Source organism: Castor canadensis, chromosome 3, assembly GCF_047511655.1.
Source record: "Castor canadensis chromosome 3, mCasCan1.hap1v2, whole genome shotgun sequence".
Taxonomy (NCBI): domain Eukaryota; kingdom Metazoa; phylum Chordata; class Mammalia; order Rodentia; family Castoridae; genus Castor; species Castor canadensis.
Genome location: NC_133388.1, coordinates 68,777,810 through 68,804,715, shown reverse-complemented (window position 1 = coordinate 68,804,715; position 26,906 = coordinate 68,777,810). Strand labels below are relative to the sequence as shown.

The 26,906-nt window shown below is 36.5% G+C and overlaps 1 protein-coding gene across 10 annotated transcripts in view; it reads right to left on the bottom strand.

The window, feature by feature from the left end:
• Positions 1–1,232: 1,232 nt before the first annotated feature.
• Positions 1,233–26,906, bottom strand: part of Nkx2-1 (NK2 homeobox 1) — a 46,738-nt gene continuing 21,064 nt past the window's right edge. For 2 of the 10 annotated variants that reach the window (XR_012446190.1, XR_012446188.1), the window contains exons 2-3: positions 8,008–8,038; positions 1,233–7,794 (exon numbers count right to left, since the gene is read on the bottom strand). The gene's annotated coding sequence lies outside the window, so the exon portion shown is untranslated. Of the gene's footprint in view, positions 8,039–18,835; positions 19,425–26,906 lie in introns of those variants that run through there. The other 8 variants (XR_012446184.1, XR_012446187.1, XR_012446183.1 and 5 more) reach the window with 8 other exon arrangements.

Genomic DNA, 26,906 nt, shown 5'->3' with positions numbered 1-26,906 from the left:
TCCTAAGTTCTTGTTCTGACTAATGGTATTTCTGGAATTTCTTACCCTACGAGGGGGCCCGAGAGAATTAATTAACCTGTGTGGTTTGTAACTGATTTGATGATGTAAATTGCTGCTGAGGTATCAAAGATCTATTTTTATTCTTTTCTGCAGGAGAAATGTCTCTTCCTCTATTAACTGGTTCTATCAAAAGATACCACATGGCTTCGAGATCAGTATCCCTCTTTTGCCTCCATTGTAGTGTTTTATATTTTTTGTGCCTAGAGCTCACTTATACCCTACAGATGAAGAATAATAAAATTTTAATTCACTATAAATACCCAGAAGTCATATATTTCTATGCAGCCTTGGACCAGTAGGAAGTGTAAATGGGCAAGTAGACCAGGTGCAAAAAAGGGCTAGGAGATACTGCGGTAAACCAGCCTATGCAGTCACTCAGCTCCAGAAATGTTGGTAATGTCGAAATGTGATTTTAGACTTGTAAGATCTAATTTTTTTTTCAAGAGAAATCAGAAGTGTGTGTGTGTGTGTGTGTGAAAGAGAGAGAGAGAAGAGAGACAGAGAGAGAGAGAGAGAGAGAGAGAGAGAGAGAGAGATTCCTGATTTTTAAAACACTGTGATCAAAATAAAACACATCTGTTGCCTAGGTTTGGACCATGGCATGCTAGTTTACAATCCCTGATCGCTGATAAAAATCATCATCTGAGCTAAGCGTGATGGTACACACCTGTAAGCCTGGCATTCAGGAGATAAAGGCAGGAGGATGGTGAGTTTAAGGTCAATTTGGGCTACATAGCAAGACCCTGTTTCAAAAAAGAAAGAAAGATAGGAAGGAAGGAAGAAATCTTCAAATGTGTTGTAAGTTTCTTTCCTTATGTTAATAGGCTTACCTATGTGAAGTGATTTGCATGTTTCTAGGTGTTAACACTAGCTTTTAAACTACAGCACTGGGCCTTGGTGAGCAGGCCGAGCAGATATTTCTTCTTGTACACACATCTTCTTAACCTGAAATTCAACCATATAACCAGACAAAATACACACGAGGTAGCTTCACTGTTGCGAGAATTTGCAGATAGTGTTAGTGATCTTGGTTAATATTTACTGATCTGTAACTTGGCTCCTGACTTTGGATGCATGTTTTCATTCATATTATCTTACTTTACTCTCACAACAGTCTTCTCAGTGGGAATAAGGTAGGTGATACTTCTTAACAAATCACTCTACAAACTCCGTGACTTAACACAACCAAAGTTTATTTCTTGTAAATTCTCTATGTCCATTGTGGGTTATCAGGGTGGCTCTGGCTCTGCTCATCATTGTCACTCACAAATCGAGGCTGAGAGATGTTTCATCTCATCAAGTGCTTCTGCGATTACCCAGGCAGGAAAAGAGGATGGGGTGATCACATAGTGACCCTTAAAGTTTCTGTCTGGGAAAAAACAGACAACTTCAGTTTGCACTCAAAAAAGTTTACTTTTTAAAGAAATGCCTGAAACTATTATTTTAAGTAGAAGGAGAAGAGTTAGGAGGGAAATGCTTTAGCAAACATCAGAAGATATCATTGAGACTCAAAAACCCAGTCAGGTATTTGCAGAGGAATGGACAAGCAAATCAGTGGAAGAGGACACAGAACCTAAAATGGAGCTCGATATATATACATAAGAATTTAATGTATCATAATGACAATTCAATTCAGTAGGAAAGGTGGATTTTTTTTTTCCTTTTTGTAGCCCTGGGGATTGAACCCATGGCTTTGCGCATGTTAGATAAGCATTCTACCACTGAGCTACAGGCCCAGTCCTGTGGATTGTTTATAATGTTATAGAAAAATCAAGTTGAACTCACATACAAAAATAATTTAAGGAGGATTAAAAGCATATAAAAATTTTAAAAGTGGGATGACAAGTAGCTCAGTGGCAGAGCATGTGCAAGGTCCCAGGGTCAATTCCCAGCACAAGAAGAAAAAGAATAACATTCTTCAAGAATGTACATGTGTGAGCTAGGCACGGTGGCTCAGGCCTGTAATCCTTGCTACTCAGAAGGCACAGATCAGGAGGGTTGTGATTCGTGGCTAGCCTGGACAAAAAGTCCTTGGGACCCTATCTCAATAAAAAGCTGGATGTAGTGGTGCACGCATATCATCCCAGCTATGCAAGAAGCATAAATAAGAGGATTGGTGTCCAGGATGGCCTGAGCATAAAACCTTTCCTTAAAAACAAGGAAGGCAATGGTGCACAGTTCAAGTGATAGAGCACCTACCTGGCAAGCTCAAGGTCCTGACTTCAAACCTCAGTACCATCAGGAAAGAAAAAGAATGTGCACATATGGGGAAATTGCCAGAATTAAGACAATAAACCTATAAGCTATAAAAGAGAAGATATATATATACATTTTTGTTATATTGAGATATTTATATTTCAAATAATAAAAAAATAGACATGAGAAATTAGGAAAAACTATTGTAACACAGAATACTATATGAATCCTTCTAATATATTACTCAAAGTAAGAGAAAAACATAGTCAACTTGAAGAAGAGTAAGCAATGGCCTACAAATTTACAAAAAGACATTTAAACTCACTAGTAGTTTAGGAAAAAGAAAACATGGTATCAATGAAGTTTAGGCCCCTCAGTCTGGCAAAAATAAAAGATTAATAGCATCCATTTTGGTATGGATCAGGGGACTCCTTATTGCTGGTAGAAATAAGAATTGTTACAATAATTTTTGGAAAAAGTCTGCCAACATGTATTAAAATTAAATATTCACATCCTTTGATTTAGAATTCATACCGTGCATGTGTGTGTGTGTGTGTGTGTGTGTGTATTACTGGGATTTTTCAATTCAAGACCTCTTGCTTTCTAGGCAAGTTTTCTATCACTTGAGCCATACCCTCAGGTCTTTTGCTTTAACTGTTTTTTTTAGTTAGGGTCTTGCTTTTGCCTGGGGCCTATCTTGGACTGCAATCCTCCTACCTCTGCTGGGAGTACAGGCTTATGCCACCATGCCAGGCTAGAATGCATATTTTTGGAAATCCATGTGTAAAAATGAAAGTCCTAATACACAGAGACACATATCCAAGGCCAATCATAGCATTGTTCAATACATCAGAAAACTGAAAACAAAGTTAATCATGATACATCCACACCATAAAAGAGTAGAAAACAAAGTAGAACTATAGCAATTGCCTTGGAGGATTCTCCCGAGGTATTTTCTAGTGAAAACAAAAGATGTAGGGACTAGTTCCTCTAAAGGGACAAAAACAGTGTTTAACAGCAAGGTAGACTCAAGGAAACCACTGAACTTGGTTATAGCCTGGAAGTTTTAATAAGTAGTAGCTTTCCTGAGGCTATTGAGAGATTAATTTTTCTTTAATTATGGGCTTTGTTACCCCTGCAAACCATTTTCAGTCACAGTAAGGACCATCACTTAGTCCTTACTGTTGACTAGCTACAACCTAGCTGTTGAGATGGAGAGATTATTGATTGAATCTAGTGCCAGCCCTGCAGTGTATACTCAGTTACTTGAGCCAAGTCACTCTATAGCTCAGTGTTCTTATGTAGTCTTTGATATATGACAGAACCCTATTCTTTTGCTTACTAGCACTTATTTAAAAAAAAGTCTGGAACCATCTGCTTATCTGTATAATTATTTGTCTAGTTGCCTGTCTTTACTACAAAAGCATAGCTTCTATATGATTAGGGATAATATTCTGTAGATCCAACACCTACTATAATGGCTGGCACATACTCAAATTCAACAAAAATTCATTGATTTAATGAGTGACTAACTCATTAGAGAAAAATGAACTCAAGTATTCCGTCAATTCTAACAGTATATGATTCTCCAAATTCATGAGGCTTTGACTTTTTAAATTAGACCATAATTCTATCTCTTTGCCCAAATATCATCTAGTAGACTAAGTATCTAAGTAAGAGTAGCTCTATTCTGCACACTCTGAAAAAAAAAAAACTGTACTTATTCATCATAGCCCCGAATACCTGAGGGGGTCTGCAAGACACCATTTCACCTATAGCTCTGCTTCTTAGCAGAACTGCAATTCATTCAAGATAGATTTTTGTTGACTAGTCCAAATGATTTGTAATTTCCCTTTCTATTTTTACCTGGATCTTGAAATCCTAACAGTAATCAAAACATGGAAGGAGAAAGACTTAGAATTGTCCAGTCTGGTGATTTTCAAATTGTATTTTGGCAGTAGAATCCTACTTTTCAAAAAGAAATCTTATATAGAAGCTCAATGTTTCTATACTTACATAAATAGAGACATGTAGAAGAAAAGAGAAGTGATAAAAGGAAGAAAGAAGAGAGGGAGGGAGGGAGGAAAGAAGGATAATCTGTATAATCTTCAACAAATAATCTTATATACATCAGATTATCAGTATTCTTTTTAGAATGAAATTAACATTCATGCAGTTTTATTTCATGCAGTTTTATTTCAACAAATGACTTTTGAAAATATAAAATTTCATAAATACCACTTTCTAGTTACAAGAAACAGGAATAAAAATAATATTAACATTTATAATTACATATCAAGATTTTATTCATGTTTATTATGAACACACAAGTAAAACAAAAGAGGACATCATTGCACACTGTGAAATGAAACAAAGATCTCCTTGTCCAAATGCAGAGGGTGTAGATGTGTTTACTTACTGTAAAGCAAAAGTTATGTCTACCAAAAAGCAGCCACGCAATTATTGACCTGTAATTGGCACAATGATAAACTGCTCTGCAATTCTTGTTCTTCCCAATTAAGGTGTCTCTCTTGAACTGATTGAAAGCTGTTTGATAAGTATACTTTTTTCATGATGGTATGCTCAGTTGGGGGTCTGTTTATTAAACTGAAATTCTGTCATTAGCTTTGACTAGTGCCAGCTGCTGTATAAATTCTGTGTTGATGTAGACCTCCACTGGTATTCCAAATATTGCAGTTGAACCTCTGACTCCAAATTCTCAATCATTCATATGAATAATTTACATCTGATAAATGCAGAATAGAATGGACTCTCATTAGAAAATGCAGTACTGGGGCCACAACCCCACCTTGTGCTCCTCAGAACACTGAACCAAACAGGACTTTAGGCATAAAATTTTTTTTTCTAAGTCTCTTCACTTCTAATTTTTCCCTCAAACTGATCAGAAAAGGGGCAGTTAGGACACAGATGAAATGTTTTAGTTTTCCAATAAAGTTAAAGAGAATCCAAGCTCCTGCACATTTTAATGTTTATTTGAAGGTTCTAAATTCCAGATAAATTCCCAAGCATGAGGGGCTCATACCTGCCATATTGTTCTCCTTTCTAAACGGTTCAACTCTATCACAGAAGAGAAACTTTCTTGTTCATGTATCTTGTGTTATTTCTATGAAATACATAATTAAAAAATACAGTATAAAACAGCTAAAGGAAAGTTCCTTATAATGTTGAATTTGTAAAAAACAAACAAAAGATACCTACCTTGTGTTCAAGGTATGCCAAGTAGAACTTTTCCTAAATGTATTTGTTATGTTTCAGGAGCTATATCTTAAGCTATGATAAACTCAAAATCATGAAAAAAACCCAAAATACATTAAAATAAAGCATGCCATGATAATATAGTAAAGAGCCAAATGCTTTGGAGTTCAATTTAATGTTTCGTAGTTTCTTCATCTGTAAAATGAGGATAATAGTAGTATGAGATTCAGGGACTACTTCAAGCAGAATGTGAGACATACATGCATGTATGGAATTTAGTGTATATAGCACAGTGTCTTTGTTTTCTATTTTTGCATAACAAATGACCACATTCTTAGTGGCTTAAAGCATGAACCATTATCTCCATAGGCCAGGACATGGCTTAGACAGGTCTCCTGCTTCAGGTATTACAGGGCTACAGTTAAGGTATCTCCTAGGCTATGTTCTCATCAGGAGCTTGTCTGGGGAAGAAATCCCTTCCATGCTCACTCAAGTTCTTGTTAGAATTAATTTCCTTCTGGCTCTAAGACCAAGGCTCCAGGCTTCTTACTGGCTATTGGCTAGTTTGCTGGCTCACTTTATCTCTAGAGTGAATCTGCTAACAAGACATTCCTACATTATGTAACATGATCACAGAAGACATCCCATCACATTTTACCATATTCTATTAGTTAGAAGCAAGCCACTGGTCCTGCCCACAGTGCAGGGTAAGGACCAGCAGCAGAGATCAGTGGGGTCACCCTAGAACCTGTGTGACACATATAGGAAATGAACAACAGGTGAATGTGTGAGTGAATGAATAAATGAATGAGTGAAATTGGGTGTGACTGGTATAAGCCATAGGCAGAAAACATAGAAAAGTCTAAATACAGGATAAATAGAGACAGTAAGGTGCCCAGCTGATATCATCACACAAGTATCTAACCTTTTTGAAACAGTGTGTTGAAGAATTATGAGGTGAGGGCTTTGGGACCCAGGGAATGTCAGAGTAAGTACTCAGGGATGGTGGGGAATGGAATCCTAAAGGAAGAATAGGGCTTTTAGTCCCACTTTAAAATGATACTTTAAGCTCCAGTTGAAGCAAAAGGAGAAATTAGAAATGAAATAGAATGGTCAGATATAGTTGCATAAAGTTTTACATTTTAAGCAGTAGAAATAATAATAAAAACACAAAAAATTCCCCACAGAGTAATCATCTTCAAGCATATGAAAATGTATTCAAACATACATATGAACACCACCAAAACCCCAGTGAATAAAAGGGCAAAGAACATGAGGTGATTCACACACAGGAAATATAGACAGTAAAATATATTTTAAGATAGCTTAAACCTAATATAAAATGAGACAGAAGCCTTATAAACAAAAAAATTTAAGGATCAATCCATAATTTTTATTTTACTAGCTGATTACCCTAAGATGAGAGAGTAAACAGCAAAATAAACTATATTAGTATTATTCACCAAACAGCTGGCATAACTTGTAACTCACCCTGGGCAGATGGATGTTTGATGATAATTAACTCTCAGTTAGTCAGTGGTAAGAGAGCTACTATGAATGAATGTATCACCAGATAATCAAAAAAATTTCTTTTCAGATCACAGGTTCAAATTAACATGAAGCTAACACTAGAGAAAAAAAATCTATTTAGACTTCTTTCAAATTTACTTCTATTCCTGTGATGAGTAGAAACCAATAAGACAGATCAGATTCAGGAAGGAGAAGAAATCTAGGCAAATGGATTGGATACAGCACAGGAAGAGATTCTGCCCAAGAATGAAGCCATTGCTTCTATTTTCATGAATAGTCTTGAGATAACACCATGGCTTCTGCAACCTCCTTTGGGACTGTGTTGCCTGATGTGGTTCCTGGATCTGGCACAGGAGTGTTGGCACAGGTAGATGTTCTGCCTTTGCCTCACTCTTATGCCTGTACTGGGTAAACTGGATATTAGTTTTCATACCAATGATAATATGCCCAATATATTTATCCACACGTGTCATTACATACCTTCAAGGAGTAAGTATAACACGTTACGTGTCATGGACAGAAACGGAAAGGCCAAAAATCAAATGACTAATAGTAGTAATTATCATTAATGATTTTTTTTTATCTTCAGTGAGAATGAGGCAGATAAGAATGGGTTTGTTCCTAGAATCTAGACGGGCGCTTTTGTGGTATTGTGGAGGGTAGGCATTTGTGGACCAGCTGCAGCATACGGTGACAAGAGGAGGCTCAGTCAGAGGGGCACAGTACCTGCAGATGCTGATGACAGACGCACAGCAGATGGTGTCTAGGAGATCTAACAGCCACGGGCAGGACCTGTGGTTTCCAAACACAGCTCCAGGCTGACTAGCTATAAGAGATCTACTAAGCTCTTCAAACAAGTTCTACCCATCACCCTCCATGATTAAGGGAAGGATTGGTCTAGGGCCTGAACCATGGCTGGGGAAAAGGAAGGTGATATAGCAAAGGTGAGTCAAGACAGAAATGGGGAGAGAAGTTAGATAGCCAAGTAAGTTGTGGTTACAGTACCTTTCTGAGAGCTGCCACTTGTTGTCATGCTCTGGAAGAGAGGAGGAAATGAATTACAAAAGAGACCTTCAATGGAATGAGCAGATTACACATTTGTTCTTTACACTGGATCCAGGTGAAGGCTGGGTGTTCCAGCTGGTCTCCACTGGTCACTTCCCCTTCTCAGTCTGAGTAAACATGTACTTTGGTTCTACTCCTTTAAATGTGATTACCCTAGACTCTCTGGAGGGTCATCATGAGATCATTTTAATAATTCTTGTCTGTGCTTTGTCCTACATGCTTGCATCAGTATGTTTTCCTTAGACTGTGAAGTTTTAGAACATAAGGATCACATCAATGCAGTTCTCTTTGAACAGCGTACAACACTATAAACAGCTCAGCATCTAAAGGGTTAATGTTTTTAAGATGAAGAAGACAATACTACTCATAAAATGTAAAAAAGGAATAAGATTCATAAAGCCATTCTTTTTTTGTCATAATATTAATGGTACTTGAAAAGCTAAGTACTCTGTTGGTGAGAAACCAATACCACTTTCGATTCTTAATGTGAAACTAGCTTTCTTAATCCTCTTAAAATGTTTACCATTGCAATTCCATTTCTACAAGCCTAGTGTAGGGAAATAATCAACAATGTGAATAAAGATCTATGTGTAAACACATGAGTACCTATGTGCTTAACCATGGGAAAATGACCAAGTAAAACTTGAAACACATGTAAGATGGAATATTTAACAGTTACCAAAAAAAAAAAAATCATAGTTAAAAGCTTTAAGAGAAGAAGGAAAGGAAGGAAGGAAGGAAAGGAGGGAGGGAGGGAGGCAGATGAAAAAGAAAATTAGTGAGGGGAGTCCTAAATGATGGCAGAGAAGTAGCTTAGAAGAGATCAATGAGGAAACAGGATGTGTCAGATGGAACTAAGAAAAGGAAAAGTATTACTTTTTGAATACTCTGTGCAAGTGCAAGACATAGTATCTAGCCCCATTAATAATTGTTTTTAATAATTAATTATTGGAACAAGACTGTGAAGAGAAGAGAGCCTCTTTCTGCAATAAACAGGAACCTGACCATGCGGCTTAGTGAAGGAAACAGAAAGGGAGGGTATTTAGAGTAAAGTCAAATGAGTACATGAGATAACTCAGGTGTAGTTAGGAGCTTATGGCCTCTGCTGAGCAGTTGATATGACTGAAGATGAGAGGGAAGAATTTGTGAAACGGGGCTCGTTCTAGGCATTGTGGACACATTTGTGAAGAGGAGACAGACAAGACGTTATTCCATCTCCCCTAGTTTCTAAGCCTAAAAGTCATCTGGAATTACATGGGTAACTTTCTAAAACTATGGGTATGCAGCCCAAAGGGTACAAGCTGATGCACACATATCAGGTTGTAGATAAGAACAAGATGAGACAAAAGAGAGCGGAATTCCTTCCAACCATCTGTCAAGAACAGAAGGAATTAACAGGCCACATGCTTGTCTTGATCTTTTATATGGCCTTATTCATTTATCTCCTTGCACAGTGCTCCATAACAAGTGGGTTTTTTCTTCTAATGCCCACCTTGTTCCTTCTCTTGCTTGCATTTGCAACTTTATCTTTCTGCTTTCTATCTGCATCCCTTACTCTCATTCCGGCTGCTGCCCTCTTCTAGTCTGTCCTCCCCTTCAAAGCTCAAGCTCTCTCAGTTCATGCCCATGCACTCCTCAACCCCTACCATCTGCCATCTGTGCCTCCCTTCTACAATGGCTTTCACCAGTGTTGCCAGGGCTCTCCTTGTGAATAAAATTGGTTGCTGTTCTTCATTCTTTACCTTGGTCAACTTTTTGGCTACTTGAACCTCTGGGATTCAGTTTTAGATTTATATGTCTCGCTACTCAATGGCGTCTCACAGCTTCTTGAAGTCTCAAATTCAGTGTGCCCCAAGCTGAATTATCTTCCCCCGCAAACATACTCTTGTTCCATGTTATCTATTTCAGTAATGTACAAAGTTGTAAATGTGAACTGGCTAAAAAAATTACTCCGCGGATGCAAAGGTATAAATGGAAGAAAATGTTTAAAAATTCTTAGCAGATTCCATTCTGAGATAGATTTACAAGCAATAAATTCTTACTCCAGTTTAAAGAAGTTAAAACTGGAAGTCAAAAATATAAACTGTGGGTGTGCTTTGTACTGGAAAGATGACCCAGGACTTCAATTTTTGGACATAAACCTAAAGAGAAAAATTCCTTAGTCCTATATCAAAAGATTATCAAGATAAGGTACATGTATGCTTTTTTATTGAGGTAAAATATATATAACATATGACAACACACAACATATAACATTAGTCTTTTGAAGGTGTACAATTCAACGGTATTCAGGACACTCATGACATTGTGCCACCATCACTTCTCTAGTTTAAAAAGTTTGTCATCACCTTGGAATAACACTCTCTACTCTTTAAGAAATCACTTATTTATATCCTCTTCCTTGTCACCTGACAACCCCTAATCTGCTTTAAGTTGAAATATAATATTTAAGGCATGCAGTTAAAATTTTATGACTCTCCACTTTGACTTAATCTTTGGATTAATCTATTATCTGTTGGTCCAACTCAGGTTGGGTAAGTGAGCATTTAATATCATTACCATCCTCTGCTGTAGCCACTTACTTGGTTGTGTGTCTCCCACCTCCCAGCGCTGAGCACTTTGCAGGCAGGCTCACATTCAAGCTGTTCATCACCCAGTTTCAGCACCTGACATAATGCCTGGCACATAGTGTGCTCCATATTTGTGGGATTAACTCAAATTACCAAGAAGGTATACCTAATAAATAGGCCTAAATCTCTCTTCCAGCACTCTAGGCAGAAAATGAGACTTGTTTGGGAGGTGAATTTAGGCAGCAGAGTTAGTTTACTATGTGCCTGGCACTGCTCTAGGCTCTTACATTGTTTAATCCTCCTAACAACCCTACAAGATAAATATTATTATTAGTCCAGAAACTCTGTGGTAGGAAGCAGAGATGGCTAAATCCAATCCAAGTTGTATAGGAAACCAGAGGAAGGTACTGAGTCTAAGGGACATTTAGTGAAATAATTGAAAAGGACCATCATTTTACAACTTTAAGACTAGTTTAGAAAAGAGGAAGTGAGACATGCAAAATGGAGTTCTTTCTGGAATTTGCCCTCCTACATACACACAGCCAACACACGCAGACACACACATCTTTGGCTGTGTCTCACAAGTGCTTGGTTATAGTTGTGAAAGACTCTATTTGTTGATGTGGTCAGGCTCTGGCGGAGTTTGTATATCTTGGTTTTGAGATAGTTCCCTGGGAGGAAAGAGAAATTGCCTAGATTCCTGGGCTCCCAGAAACCATTTGTTCTAGTCGATGCTTCAGAGATCTAGGACCTCCTTACACATTTTTTTCCAGAATGGGGCAATTGTAGCATAAAGTAAGGGAAGGAAAATATGAGATAAGGATCCAGTGGACCTCCTGATTTATTAACTAAACATAATTTCACATTTGTGCTCAGTACTTCAGTATCAAGATGCCATTCTTTATCATTTCTGTTTCTATGAGGGCAGGAATTGGTGTACTATTTGTAGATTTCCTTGTCCCTGAATAACATTTTAATGTATGTTGATAAGTTACACATCATTAAATATCTATATAAACATTGTTGCACTAAAAAAAAAAAAGACTCTATTTGTATGCTTCTTTGCTCTGTTGAATACCATTGCATCCTGCAGGTACAACTGCACCTGTAGTCAGCTGGAATACTCCCCGTCCTGTTCTGCTCTAGGACAGATTTCTCTTCCCTTCCTTCCCACTGAACTCAGGGCCTCATTCAAGCATTATTTTGTTTTTGAGACAGGGTCTTACTAATTTTTCCTGGGCTGGCTTCCAGCTTGCTATTCTCTTACCTCTGCTTCCTAAGTAGCTGGAATTATAAGTACACCCAACTTACTCTCTCTGTTTTATTACTGAGTAAATGGATACATCCAACATTATTGCTTATGTTTTCTCTTCAACAAAATTGAGAAGAGGGCAGAACAGGTTCTGCTTGGAAGCAAGGGGGGAGGGGAGGGGGGAGACAGAGAGAGCGGAGGGTGGGGGTGAGAAATGGCCAAAACAATGTATGCACAAATGAATAAATGAATAAATAAAAAACCTATCACATCAAAGCTTCCTCTATGCACTGAAAGTTTCAAGCTATTATGTTAATAAATGTTTTAAGAAGACTTTGCTAATGTTTTCACAAAATAAACAGATCGGATATTTAATGAGTGTTAACCCCAAAATAAAAGTAAGAACCTTTAAATGAAATGTTTTTCACTGTTCCTCTCTGCTGTTTTCAATGTCATCCTAAATAAATAAAATATTCTACTTCCAATATTCCATTTTTAGACACAAAAATCTTTCAAGAAGCTATTTTCCAAAATATATGGAATTGGGTTTGTTTTTTAGTGTTTTTTCCTTTTTTCCAGCCCATATAATAACAATAACCCCATGTATATAGTTCTTAGTTTTGTTAAGTGAATAGATAACAAACACTTAAAAATCTAAATTAAAATATCTCTTGGGGCTGGAGATATATCTAAGTGATAGAGCACTTCCTAGCATGTGTGAGGTCCTGGGTTCAACCCCCACTACTGCAATATATATACTTACATATAAAATAAACTGACTTAATGTAATCTGTAATGTTCATGTCTTATTCCTGATCTTCATCACCATTACTACAAACATCTGAATTGGGCTTGAAGTTTAAAAATTACTTCTACATATAGCATCTAAGCTCTCAGTTGCCTTATTATTCCCATTTTATTGAAAAGGAAAGTGGAGATCACACAAGCTAAATGGTCTACAGCCATTTCAGGTACAGAGCCAAGAGTCAATCTCAAATCTGCCAACTCTGCATTATTTATTCTGCATTCCGCCAAATTGCTATTCCATTTCTTTAGTGGCCAGATATGAGTAGTGATGGCATCTGGCCTGACTTAGAAAATCTTAAATTAAGCCTTTGAGTAGTTACTTTTAACAAAGCTCTAAAAGACCAATCCAGGGAACACATTTAGTCTTCAAGGAATCCTCCTATCCATTTCACGTCTGCATGCTCTTTAAAATGTAGGTACCAAACCAACAGGACATATTGAAAAATCAAGATTGGCATTTAAATCCAAAGAGATTAGAAAAAAGACAGAGACAGAGAGAATGTAGATTTGAGGATTTTCTTTGTATTATGATTAGCGACATGTTAGCCAATGTCTCCCTCTGGTCACTAATGTTTTGAAATATATTTAAAAAATATGAACAAAAAGGCTCAGTTAAGAGAAAAGAAGCCTAAGTGGACATTAGTCTACTTTTGTTACTATGATGATATACCAAGGCTAGGTGGCTGTACAAAGAAAAGAGGCTTACTCCGCTCACAGTTCTGAGGTATGAAAGGCATGCACTGGCCTCATCTCAGACCTGATGGTACCGAGCACCACAATGGTGATCGCACTTTTGGAAAAGATCACATCTTGATACAGGAAGCCAGAGAGTAATTCAGGGCTTCAGAGGCTGGGCTTGTACTTATAACAACTTTCCCTCTATAGAACTAACTCAAGGTCCATAAGAACTACCTTGATCCCATCCAAGGTTGGGGCCTTCAATGACCCAATGACCTCTCACTAGGCCCCACTTCTTAAAGGTCCCACCACCTCTACTAGACTGCCATACTAAGGAACAGGCCTCCAACAGATGAACCCTTGGGGAACAAACCCATCCAAACCGTAGCAGGCAGTATCTCCAGAAGAGATTCAGATCATAGAGCTAGATTGAAATTCTGGATTTGGGGGTTTAAAATCTGTCAGGCAGCTTATTTCAAAGAATAAGCACATAAATACTAGGGAGAATGTCTGCAACGCCAGTCATGGAAGGCAGGAAAAAGAGGTATGTTGGAGGTGGGGTCATGCCTCAAGTGGCAGAACACCTGCCCAGCAAGCCTGAGGTCCTGAATTCAAACTCCAATGCTGGAAAAAAAAAAAAAAGATAATCTGAGGGTTAGGCATAGTGGTAAATGCCTGTAATCCTAGCTATGCCGGAGGCAGAACTAGGAAAATCTCAGTCCAAAGCCATCCCAGGCAAAAAGTGTGAGTCCCTCTCAAAAAATAGCTAAGTGCAAAAATGGGCTGGCTGGGGACATGACTCAGGTGGTGGAGCACTTACCTAGCAAATATGAGGCCCTAAGTTCAATCCCCAGTACTATAAAAACAACCACAGAAACAAATAAAAAGAGGTATGTTGGGTGCTCTTTAGCACTGCTCAGATAGGGTTGCCAGATTTAGAAAAAAAAAGTGCTATTTGAATTTACCACTAATGATAAGCAATTAATTTCTAGTGTAGCATATTACACACAGTATTTGAGACATATTTATGCTAAAAAGTGATGTTTATCTGAAATTAAACTTAATAGGGCATCATGTATTTTATCTGGCCACTCTACCCTAAGGTCTAAGCTATAAGGAGCCCTGAGCCAGGCTCAGGGGATAATTGTTTGGGGACAGGCTTGATAACTCAAGAACTGAGGTACAAAGAGCAAATCTGAATTAAGTCCTTGGTTGTATTCATCTTTTTCCATGTGTTTCATCATCTGCTTGGGCCTTTTGTTTTTGATTGAAAGTCTCTATAAACTATGCCTGAATACCACCGCGTTAATCACAAGCCTCCTGAAGTATTTTCATAATGAGTTTAACAAATGCCCATATACTTAGGATTTAAAGTAAGAACTACTCACTACAATATTTTGTTAAAATTACAAAGGGAGTACAAATTAAGCCATCATTTTGTTAAGGTGTACAAGTCTTATTTAATTTCCCTGTGTTCTTACATGTGTGTTTCTATAACTGTGGTGTCAAGACTTTCACTGATAAAGTATTCCAATTAACTGCCAAAAGAAATACATTTAAGGAGCTACAAGTGATGTACATTTGGGCTAAATACCTATAATCAGAGTTGTTTCTCACCTGAGTCCCTCTTCCTAGTATGTAACAAGTGGCCCTGATTGCTGGCAATAACTTGCTTAACAGGCTCCTATTTATGTGGTAATCCCGTAAAAATACAATAATGACTCACTAGTACTTCCAAAAAGAAACTGACACTAGATGTAGGGTAGATAAGTGATATGGTCACTTTATCACCTCTGAAAGTCTCATTCCTAAATCACTGAGATTTTTTAGACCCTTTACAGGACTGATTTGAGATCGGGTAAGAGCCTAAATGACATATGTGGGAGGTGGGGAAGGAGTGAGGAGCAGTGAAAGAAACTGGGGGGTTACAACTTGCCAAGAGCTTCCTGGGTAACTAGGACTTATCCCATGGATATAGTCTTAGGAACAAAAATGACTAAACTAGCTGAAAAGGCTAGACGGTAGTAGCAGTGAAGCGATTTCATGCAGAGATACACAGGGAGGTAAAGCGCCCCTCATCCACTAACAATCTTTCATGTCCTTGTGTGACTTGTGCGATGATTATCATTCTTCACCAGTCCTCTCACACTAACATGTATAATCATGAAATCCTTAATATTTTTCCTCATAGGTTATTCTCTATTACCTTCTTATAAAATGTCCTAATTTCAGTTCATGGAAGTGATGAGAGAATTCTCAAGATCTAATTTTATCCCAATACTTCTCCCCAAATCACTTTAATGTGGTGTTCTGGGAAGCTTAGGGAACACATCCTTGTTAAAGAGAAGTAGCACTTTTGTGGCAAGGCAGCCAACTTCTCTTATTTATAACTTTAGCATAAGAACTTCACTTAAAGCTTAGAAGAACTTTTCATATTGTTCAATTTCGTTCCTTACCATAACTCAAGGTATGGGCAAGTCATGCTTTTACTACCATGTCTTCATGGGATACCCAAAGTGGCCACTCTGAATAACCTTGCCAATAGGAAGCTTGAAGAAAGAAACCTCCTAAAATTGTTCCCATGTCTTGACATGTGTCCTGTTATATTCCATCTCTGAAAACTTTGTAGAGAATTATATTCTCCCTCCTAGCTCTGTTCAAACCATTTCCATGAGATAGTGGGTTTATGGATGAGGTAACAAACATCCTGTGCTCCCTAAGGAGGCCTCTTTCTCCTTTTAAGAGCCTTCTCCTCCAGTCCTACCTAATATTCTTTCTCTCAAGTAACAGTAGCCAAGCACTTCCAAACATCTCAGAAAATACAGTTCGTGGAGGAAGAATTTTTTATTTTTAAATTTAAAATTATTTAATATGTTTTTGATAGATAATACATTCACATGGTTCAAAAATTAAAATGACATAGAGGTATATATTGAAAAGCTGTATTTCACCTCTTTTCTCATTTACCCCCCCAAATTTCTGAAGCCCCCCCCAATAGGTTAGCACTTGCACTGGTTTCTTTTGGGGGGTCTTCCAATGTTTTTATGTGACGTCATGCATCACTTAACAATGGGAATACTGAGAAATGTGTCATTAGGCGATTGCATCACTGTGTGAACACATGAAGTGTACTTACACAGAGCTAGGTGGTGCAGTTCAATGATTTGACATGTCCCCTTGATGCAATCAAGAGATGAGGTACACAGATGTACAAGGCTGCTGGGGTAAGATGGCACACTGTTTTACAGTGGACTTTTTAAAAATCAGGGCTACACTCTAAAACAATGTAAAAGTATAGTGAAGTAAATACGTAAACTAGAACAGTCACTTACCATTATAACCAAGTATTACACGCTGCAATTCTACACAAATGGCAGTACGGTAGATTTGTTTACACCAGCATCGCCACAAAATGTGAGTACGGCATGCGTGACAAATTACAGCAGCTAGGATGTCACTAAGCTATAGCAATGTTTCTGCTCCACTGTAATCTCTGGGACCCTCATTGTGGATGTGTCCATTGCTGATTGAATTGTGACTATTTAGCAAATGACAGCATAAACAAATAAATGTTAATACCTATTGGTCCCTAGATATAGTACACAGAAGGCAATGTGCACTATATGAACTCTGTACCTTGCTTTTATTCTTACTATTCAGCCCAGGATGTCCTCTAACCAACTCTAACCCAGACTGACTTGGAGCTCATGATCTTTCTGTCTTCCAAGTACTGGGATTACAGGCATGCACCACCACACATGACTCAAGGTTTCTTAATATTTACCATGATAAATAATGTTGCAGTGAGTAACTTCCCTTTTGTACAAGCACAGGTATAGCTGTAGGATAAATTTCCAGAACTGAGACTTCATCAAATCTTGATTAACTATCTCTGTTTTAACACTTATCAAAGAGTGACCTTTATTTGGTTTGTGCAGTCTGACTGCCTCCACAATATTTTATGAATTTCTGGAGGGCACCAACTGTGCTTCATTTATCTTTGCTTCTACAATCCCTGCGAACAACTGAATGCAAACAACTTCCTAGTATAACTATAACCTTGAAAGCCCTCAACTTAAAGGCTGAGATCCAGGTACAGATTGAGGCACTCCTGAATTTCTATTCAACATGAAAATGAGACTTAAAGATAAAAGTGCTAAATAAGGAGTGACAGTTTCAAGGATGAGGCTGTCTTTTCAAATTCAGGGACTGGGTCAATGTCAGGTAAATTTCTGTGTTAATCACACACAGAGAGGCTGAATGGCAAAATGGAAAGGAAGCCTAGATGAAGAAGAAGCCATGGGTGACTGAGAATAGCCCTTCCTCACAGGCCAGGACAAGGAAGGGAAGAAAGAAATATACCCTCAGAGTACGACCTGTGCTCCTGGCTTGGCTCTGCAGCTCCCACAATCATCAGGAAAGCTGTTAGCCAAACATTTAGGGAAAAGTCAGACCTGGTCCTAAGCTGATGGCAGCCCTGCTTCTCCAGCTCTTTCCTTTCCCATCCCCTGTTCTAGGCCCTCATCCAAGTAGGCAGGATTCAGGAGTGTTTTCTCTCAACAGGGTCATGACTAACTATGGCAGCTGCTACTGAGCTACCTTAGCCAGGTTTGAAGAAATGGAGTTGCAGGGAGATGGTCCACAAACAGAACTCACCTAAGCCCTTGTCAGAATCCCCATCTCTCAAAAACTGTCAGAGAATCGGCACAACTTCTTTGGTTATATCATTAATGTGGCAATATCATTTGAAAATTGTAAACATTTTTATCTAGGGATTCCACTGCAAGGAATTAGTTTCCTAAGTACACAAAATGTTTGCTGAAGCATTTGAAAAGCAAATATTAAACAAAAATAACTTAATATCCATTGGTGTGGTAATGATGTCATTGGGCATTCCATCTTATGTAATATATTTTGCAGCTGACATACATTGCTAAATGAATAAAAGCAAGCTTAGAATAGTAAGTATATTGTATGATTTTATTTGTTATTTAAAAGAAAATATGCTTGCATATGAATGAAAATATCTGCTAAAGATGTGAAAGGCTACTAATGGCCACCATTGAGAAACTGGATTGAGGGGAAAAGTGGGACTTTTAAAATTTTTATACACTTTTTATATTGCTTTTATAATTACAACCAGGCTATCTTTTCTTAGGTTCCTTTGGTGTATAAGTTATATAGGGTTTGGAGGTCATTGTTGACTCAGAATAACAATCACTTTAAAAACCCTTAAAATGGGGTTCGTTATGGTTGAGTAAATAGCTGTGGCTGACCTTAATTGAGGTTCAAAGAACCGACTTCAGCTTTGGAAATACACTCAAAACCCAACTCATGCAGAAAACTTAGCAAACTTTCCTGTGATTACAAAACCAGTGTGTGGAGTCTTAGACTGCAGACGAGACTGTTAATAATTTTAGCACGGCCTTTCAGTACTCACAAACTTCCACTTGTCACTTACCTGGACACATCTTTTAAAGGATGCTTTTTAGTTCTTATGTTGCGTTTCCTGCAAGCTCCACTATGTGATTTACTTACAAATCATGAAGAAAATTATTATATTCTACAAGGTCAGAGAGAAGTGAAGAAGAAAAGATGATCCCATATTATGCAAGTGTCCTGTTGCTAAAGAAGGGAGTGCTCAGGGCAGGCTTGCACAAAGTGGTAGATTCTGATTTAGATTTTCACATCCTGATAATTGGAGCCATTCATTTAGCCTCTGTACCTGATCTTGAAGAAAGAGAACCTGAGACAAAAAGCGAGAAGACAAGAAAATGTCAAGGCAAGAAAAAACATGTGGCAGACACGATTGGCAACAGAGTCTGGTACATTCTCTAGAGCAAGACTTTAATCAGGAAGCTCAGATACTGTAGACTATCACTTGGAACATCAATTTCCAGGTCACCTACCTTTTCCAAGACTCCCTGTTGCTAAGATGATGATGTCTTTGGTTATAATTTAGCAAAATTTTCCAGTGTCAAAAAGTTTTAGCCTTTTTGCATTGCAGAAAAAAATGTTGTATACAGCATTTATTTAATTGCCTTGTTTAATTATTCCTCTTCTGTCTGGAATACTATTTTATGTTTACAAGTATAAAGAAAGAAAATCCACTTTTTTGGATAAAGATGACAGGTCTATATTATAAGCTAATTGATAGATATATCAATCAAATTGATAATTCAGCTTATTGTAATTAAAACTATGTATGGAATGAACCAAGCCTGAAATTCATAACTATTCTTAAGAGATTTTTCAAAGTATACTTTTGAGGTTAACTCTGCCATCTTAGACAGCTTCTACTTTACAGCTCAGTACTAATACACAATAATCAGTAGACTAAGGCAAAGGGGGATTAAAAGATCACCAAGTAAAAAGAAACAACAGAAATTAAGAAAAAAAGCTGTGATTTAACAATAATGAGACCTTTGTTTTGCATAGTTCATAGCTCTAAAAACTTCATCTCCTACAATTATAAAAAAGTTCCTGCTTCAAAATGAATAGGTTCCAAGCCTCTTTGGTAATTTAATTCCAAATATACATGTTGCTGTAATTTTGGGTTTTAAGACACTGGTCCCAATATTTAGATTTTGGTTCCTAGAAATAAATTATCTTAACAACTAATGTGAAATCCAAATGCACATTAGCTCCGATGATTGAACTGGCTTATGGGTGAAAGTACATATTTTTACACAACTCTCCAGATAACTTGCATAAACCAAAGCCCACAGGATTGAAGATACCTCTTCAAATTCATCTTAGTATAGACTGTTTTCTTCTTTGAACCACTAATCAACTTTGTTATGTACAGTTTCTATAATACAAGTCTATTTGTGCCAATGTCTTAACATCATAGTATCCTCTCATCAGAATATTGGTTAGGTTCCCCAGTGTGAATCACTTACTCACATGCTCTCTTGATTATTCACGTTTTTGAGATTTGTGAAATGTGGCAGATAAACAGGTTTATGCTGTGTGCAACTTGGAGGGCAGCCAATGTCTGCCTGCACCGTGTATTTACTCTCCCTCCTCAACTCGCTCTCCCATACAGAGAAGCTGTATTTTAAGACTAAAATCAGTGTAGAATGCAATCCAGTAATGTCACTGCAGAAAGCAGCAGGGGCTCATCCACTCATTTCCAGTGATTCTGCAGTGAAGAAAGTGAATCAATGATTCACCCAATGGACAAGGAAACGTCACAGTGAGCATTTAGAAAAATCAAATGCAGGAAAGGAACATTCTCTAACGGTGTGCTCTGATGTTAGAAAGCAAAACCTCCTGCCAGAAAAATCAGGAATTTCATTAAAGAGTTCTGGCTGTACCTGCAGTAAGCAATGGTATGCTCCCTCTCTCCCTGCTTCCCCTGTTTCATTGCTTTTGTGTTGTACTTCTAAAATAAATATCAATAAATCATTGCAGTTAGATACTCTAATATAGACAGAAATGTACTTGACTCCCTACAGTCATTACAATTGGAGGGGACTCTGATTAGGATGCTTTACTTAATTAAGTGATATCATCTAAAGAGAGTTCTTCCCTCCATTTTCTGTTTAACAGTCTTATAAAACACCAACAGAGGAAATTCATTCTGTTGTTTGCTTTCCTTATTGTAAATGGTTTCTTCTCATTCATATTTTAGAGAAGATGTCGTGTTAATGAAATGGCTAATAAGCCAGACATTGAGGTTCAGCTGCACAGTCTTGTTCAAATCAGCTCAAACTATATGGACTAGAAATGTTTTCTTTCCCAGTCTCAGACCTGTAATTTTTATTTATGTTTTTACAACATGTGTAAACTAAGATCAAGATGATTTAAATGTTTTCTAAAAAAAAAAGAATCACACTTCATCTAGTTTCTGTATGATTCAGCAGAGACCTTTAAAATCTGTTTCTTTGAGAAAATAGAAAAAATGGGCAAATAATAAGTAATCCTTATGCATTAAATGTTATTTGTGAGGCACTTTGATTTTACTGAAAGAAGTCATTAAATTTGGATTGCCAATACAAATATGATTATATATGTTTTCTAAATAAAATGTTATTATGTTGCAACTGAACTCATCCATTTATTGTTTGTTTACCTAATGCTCAAACACATGTTTTATTCATAAATGTCTGCGAGAAAAAAATTTTGCCTGATAATCACACCAAGCATATTTAACAAAAGCGATTTTCCTTTTATTAGTGAGCAAGTTTAAGCAGAATGATTTCAATTTTTTTCCATTTAGTTAATTCAGACTTGCAGGACCCTTAGCTTACAGCTTTTGTTTCTCTCCCGCTGCCTTTTGTGCCTCTAATGTATGCATGCCTATCCCTGGATGGGAAAATATCATTTCCTGAAACTCTTCCTTTTTCCTTCTTGGCTATTCTCTCAGTTGAATTTTAGTTTTGGTTCATTTTCACTAGTAAATACTATCAAGTCACTTTAAGTAGAAAATGGATAAACTGAAGCCAAGTAAATAGTTCATTTAATTATGTTGAAGATTTTAAACTCTGATTAGAGTGAATTTGAATTCTAAGTGTATTGCTTACTCTTTAAAAAAAAATAATGTTACATTTTTAAAGAAATTAAAACTTGTCTAGGATACTGAGTAGTTGAGAGTATGAAGATTTACCAGCATTGATGAAATTGGTTTCATTACCAAATAAAACATTTTAACAAAATGGTTGCATGTCAACAAATTAACAAGAAGTATACTGAATTTAGCAACAGTTCTAACTATTAAAAAGCAGCATTAAATGTAAAAACTCTCATTAATGAACTCAACCAGCTTACAGTAGATTGTTTTAGACACAATATGCAGCTAAAAGGATTTATTAATGTATAAAATTTAAATGCATACAGGTCTCAAAATATAAAACTGAATATTAGTGAATCACATGCAAGGGAGTTCTTACTAACTGCTAAGCTAGTAAAAGAACAATGTGTGATATAGTAAGAATCTGAATTGTTTTAATACCCAACCTGTATAACTTAGTCATTTATCAAACCACGTAACAGCAGTAATAATAATAAAATATAATTGCAAAGTGAATTAATGTTGTTTGGCTTAAGCACTTGTTTTAATAACATACCAACCTATATAAGACCACTATCTGAAAACATCTTAAAATTACAGTTTTCATTAATTTCTAAGCTCAAAGAAACCAAAGAAAAACAGTAAAATTATGTACCCCTGAATGTGTTACTCAAGGTGAATCCTAGACATTGCTTGTAATTCCTTTTGTTATTTTTGAAAGATGCTATTGATTAAAGACTAGCCTTACATTAGTTCTAAAGTTTGGAAATTTAGGTTTTGTCCTAATGTTGTAATTTAGATAATTTTTACAGCCAAGATCTTAGTTAGCCTAACTTCTGTTAAGCAAACTTCTTTATAGGTTTTCTTTAAGCTCTTCATTTTAAGTGCCTTTGTCCTGAAACTAAACATAAGACATTCCTGTCCCTTAAGGAAAATTTTGAGGAATTAAATAACAAGTAAATCTGACAGAGGTTTTCTTCCACTTCCCCCATATTTGTTTACTCCTATAAGAATAATTATTAAAAATAATTATTAAAAAAGAATTTTTTTCTTAAGGCTTTAAAATGAATGAGAATTGCTTCTAATGAAGTACAACTGAAGTTAGAGAAGCCCGCTGAATCATTATCTGGAGAAGAATGTGAGTCCTATTTCGCCTGAACCAATTATTTTTTATCGAATGACTGTTCTACTTAAATTGTTTGGTTTAAGAAATACTGATCTTAGAGATAAGCAGAGTTATTGAAACATGCATGTTAGACCATCATTATCCCAAGTCCTATAAATCAAACTGTATGCAACAGAGCCAAGTTTAGGCTGCTATTTATTGAAACTGCTTTTCATAGGAGCAGTTAGTATTTATAACTAATGCTCCAGTCCTGACAGGCAAATACATCCGTTTTTAAAAATTTAAACACAAACATTACCATGTCCCTGTGTGCCCTGTAGTAAGGAAAAAATCATATCCTGACATAGCCTTTGTTTGTATTTGTAAAATTACTGTTCTAAATAATTAGTCATCAAAGATGTTTGTCTCTGTAAAGCGGCAAAAGGTAAGTTTCCTAAAGAGAAACTAGTGAAGCAACACCGTCCTTGCAAGGAACTGGATCAAATCTGTGCAGAGGACAAAGAAAAAAGTTTAGTGCTAGAGAGAAGATGGTTCCTTGAAACTATTTTTTTCATACAAACATGAGTGTTGAAGAAAGAAAATATTTACTAATAAGCTTTTTTTGAGGGGAAAAGAGAGAAAAAAAATTTTGAGTGATGTGGGAGGAGAAAAATTATAGACCAGAACATGAAAAATAAACAAACAAACAAAAAAAAACAAAATAGTCAAAACCTGACTACATTTGTTTTCTTCTAAAGTGCATTACCTTTCACCAAGAGATGACTGCAGTCTGGAGACCAAACCACTCCCGTTGGTGAGCTGTACTTTATAAATAGAGGCCAGATCACCAACTACTTTGGATGACAAATCTCCTTATTAACACCACTAGTTCCATGACCAGTTTTGCCTCCCAAAAGGGTACCTGCTAGTCATTCACAAATTAGCTTATAAGAGAGAGCAAAACTTGACAATAACCTATTGTCGAGATGTGTATATTTTTACTACAAGGGAAACATATTTTTAACAAACTATCTGGTAAATGTTCTGAAGCACTTCAGTGGCCCAGAGAGAGCTCTAACTTCAGTGTGAAAGGATAAGGTAATTAGAATCTACCAAAACAAATTTTAAAAAGAGAAGAAGAAAAGAAAAGGAGGGTGCATGGAGGGAAAAAATATTGTTTATAATGAACAGACTGTGAACTTCATGAAAATATGACAAAAGCAATATTTTACCCTAGTAGAATAATTCCTGAGTATAATAAATACAACTAAAAGTAAACTTTTCTGGGTAGAACCAGACATTAAATGAATTGTAAAAACAAAATAGTGTCAAGCATTGCATATTCTTTTAAGGCATGTATGATGTAAATGTTAATGTAGGTAACTTAGTTTAGTATTCTATTCGTATGAAAATGGCTAGGATGTAATATTTGATCATTTGTAACCTATTAATTAGCCCAGGAAAAGCCCAGTTATCTTTTCCAAGTACAATAATCCTACATAAAGTATATGTCAAATTCATGATCTAAATTTTATCTTTAAAAATAAGATTTTTCTCATGTTCAAATATATATAAAGTAAAATGTCATTCAGATTATCCTAAAACACAAATGTGGATTTTTCAAGATCTTATTTTCATAACAGTGACTAAAAATTCATTAAAAGAAAGAGCAACTAAAATGCATTATATATTTTAATGAGTCAAATATTTATTCCCAGTCCATTTCGCAAGAAGACTGTGGGAAATTTGTATTATGAAGATCAGATGGTGCATGCTATAAGAAATGTTGCAAAGTTTCCTGTTGATTGGTTCTAATTAACTGTGATGCTCTTGTGTTCTCAGTTCTAGCCGTCACACATACACAATGCCTTTTATTTTGCTTTGAATGGATTTTTACTTAAAAACAGCTGATCTCAATATCCACATTTTGGCTTTCTTTATTTCTTAAAATTTTCCTGCAAAATTTTCTTTTCAATTTTAAAAGATAAGCTTGATAATATTTCTAAACCATTAAGTATGATCAGTTAAATTAACAGCATTCATGTTATCTTTCACATGTGTTCTGCATGTGTCATACTTCACATGTTATATTTCAATTCCTTTTTAAAAGTTATACATCCAAGCTACAGGGTGAGCTGGAAATTCTGAAAGGCAATTTTGAGCATGCTTCTAATTTTTATTTTCTTTAATCAGACTGCTAAACAGAATAGAGCTAAAAATATGAGACAAGGAGCAAGGGATGGGAAAGATTCTAGAATTAAAAGTATTAAATGAAATTTTTTGCACTCACCTTTCTCTGATGATTTAAGTCAAAGCAGCCCTGACAGAGAGAAGTCATGAATTTTCATCAACTTCATACATGTCATACATTTAAAAACATTTTGATTTGCCCTGGGACCCCTGCATGTCTCTGAAGCACAGTAACAGTGCTGTGATGTTTTGTAGGTTACAAACCCTATGAACTCCCAGAACTCCAGTAGATATATTACTAATGTAAACAGGCCTTTAAGTGGGGAGGGAACAGCATTAAATAACAGGAAGTTTCAAAAATACACAATTTAAAATAAAGGGGCTATTAATTAGAAGCAATATACTTTCTCAATTTTTTTTTTACGAAAGCCACAATTGTATCCACACGCTAGCTTTCTAAGAACATGTGATTATTTGACCTGATAGAATCATTTTGGACAGGAAAATCCATAACCTAAAAATTAGAGTTAAATTATTCATTTAGCCTAGTAGACCTTAAAGTGATTAACTGGTACTCTTTTTATTCATATGAGGATAAGACGTGATTTCGGTAAGGAGAAAGTTTACCACTACCAACTTCCTTACCCATGTCCAGAGGAAGGCTAAGTGCATTAAGCATGGAACAATCAAAACAGACTCTTACCCTAAATAACACATTTAAGGGTTATCTTCCAAATATTTCTGTCCCTTTTAAAATTCTGAAAAAGCATTCAGATGTAGTAAGAAATAAACCTTAGGAGAGATCAGTAAGTGCAAAAAAGTTACCAAACACAGAAGGATATAAATAAAGTGGCATTTCAAATATCTTATACTTTATGGTGAGGGAAACTGAGGCCCAAATGGGTAAAGTGACTTTCCTAAGGTCTTCAAAGACTAAGGTGCAAAACTGAACTACAGGCACGTCTCTTGGCTCCTGGTAGCACTCTCTCTGCAACTCTACTGTCTGTCCATACAGTAAAGAAATGTCCCTTTTCTGGTGCTTGTTAATCACACAATTAAGTAAAACAATGTGTACATATATATATATATATATATATATATATATATATATATATATATATAAAGTATTGCATGTCACACCAAATTAATCAGCCTTTTTACACAATGTGAAGTCATTTCCTTTTAAAAAAATGCTTCTCTGGAAAACATCTTTATTGCTTCATTCTTGCCAGGCTTTGAGAATTTACATCTATTTAATGAAAGAGATTTCTCTTTAGCACTCTTCCACCATGTAGCCAGGTGAAAACAACCACCACACAGTCTCACTGTCACTAGTTTGCCCCCACTTCTGGTCCATCCTCCACTCTGCTGACAGCATGCCCTTTCTAACTATGTTTTAAAAAATATTTTATGGCTGTCTATTTACTGCATAAGATAAAATCTGCACCTCTTAGTCTGGCACTCTAGGATCTTCAAAATATTTAGCTGTACTACCCCTTCAGTTTTATTTCTAACAGTCTCTTCACACTTTATGCTCTGGTAATGCAAACTAGGTATGATTCCCTAAACAAGACAGCTTTCCCATTGCCTCTGGGCCTTTGTGCATGCTGTTTCCTCTACCTAGAATGCCTGATAAACACTGCTCCTCCTTTAACAGTGAGCTCAAGCATCACCTTTTTCCTCCTGCCAAACAGAGATACTTCTTCCCCTGGGATCCCACTG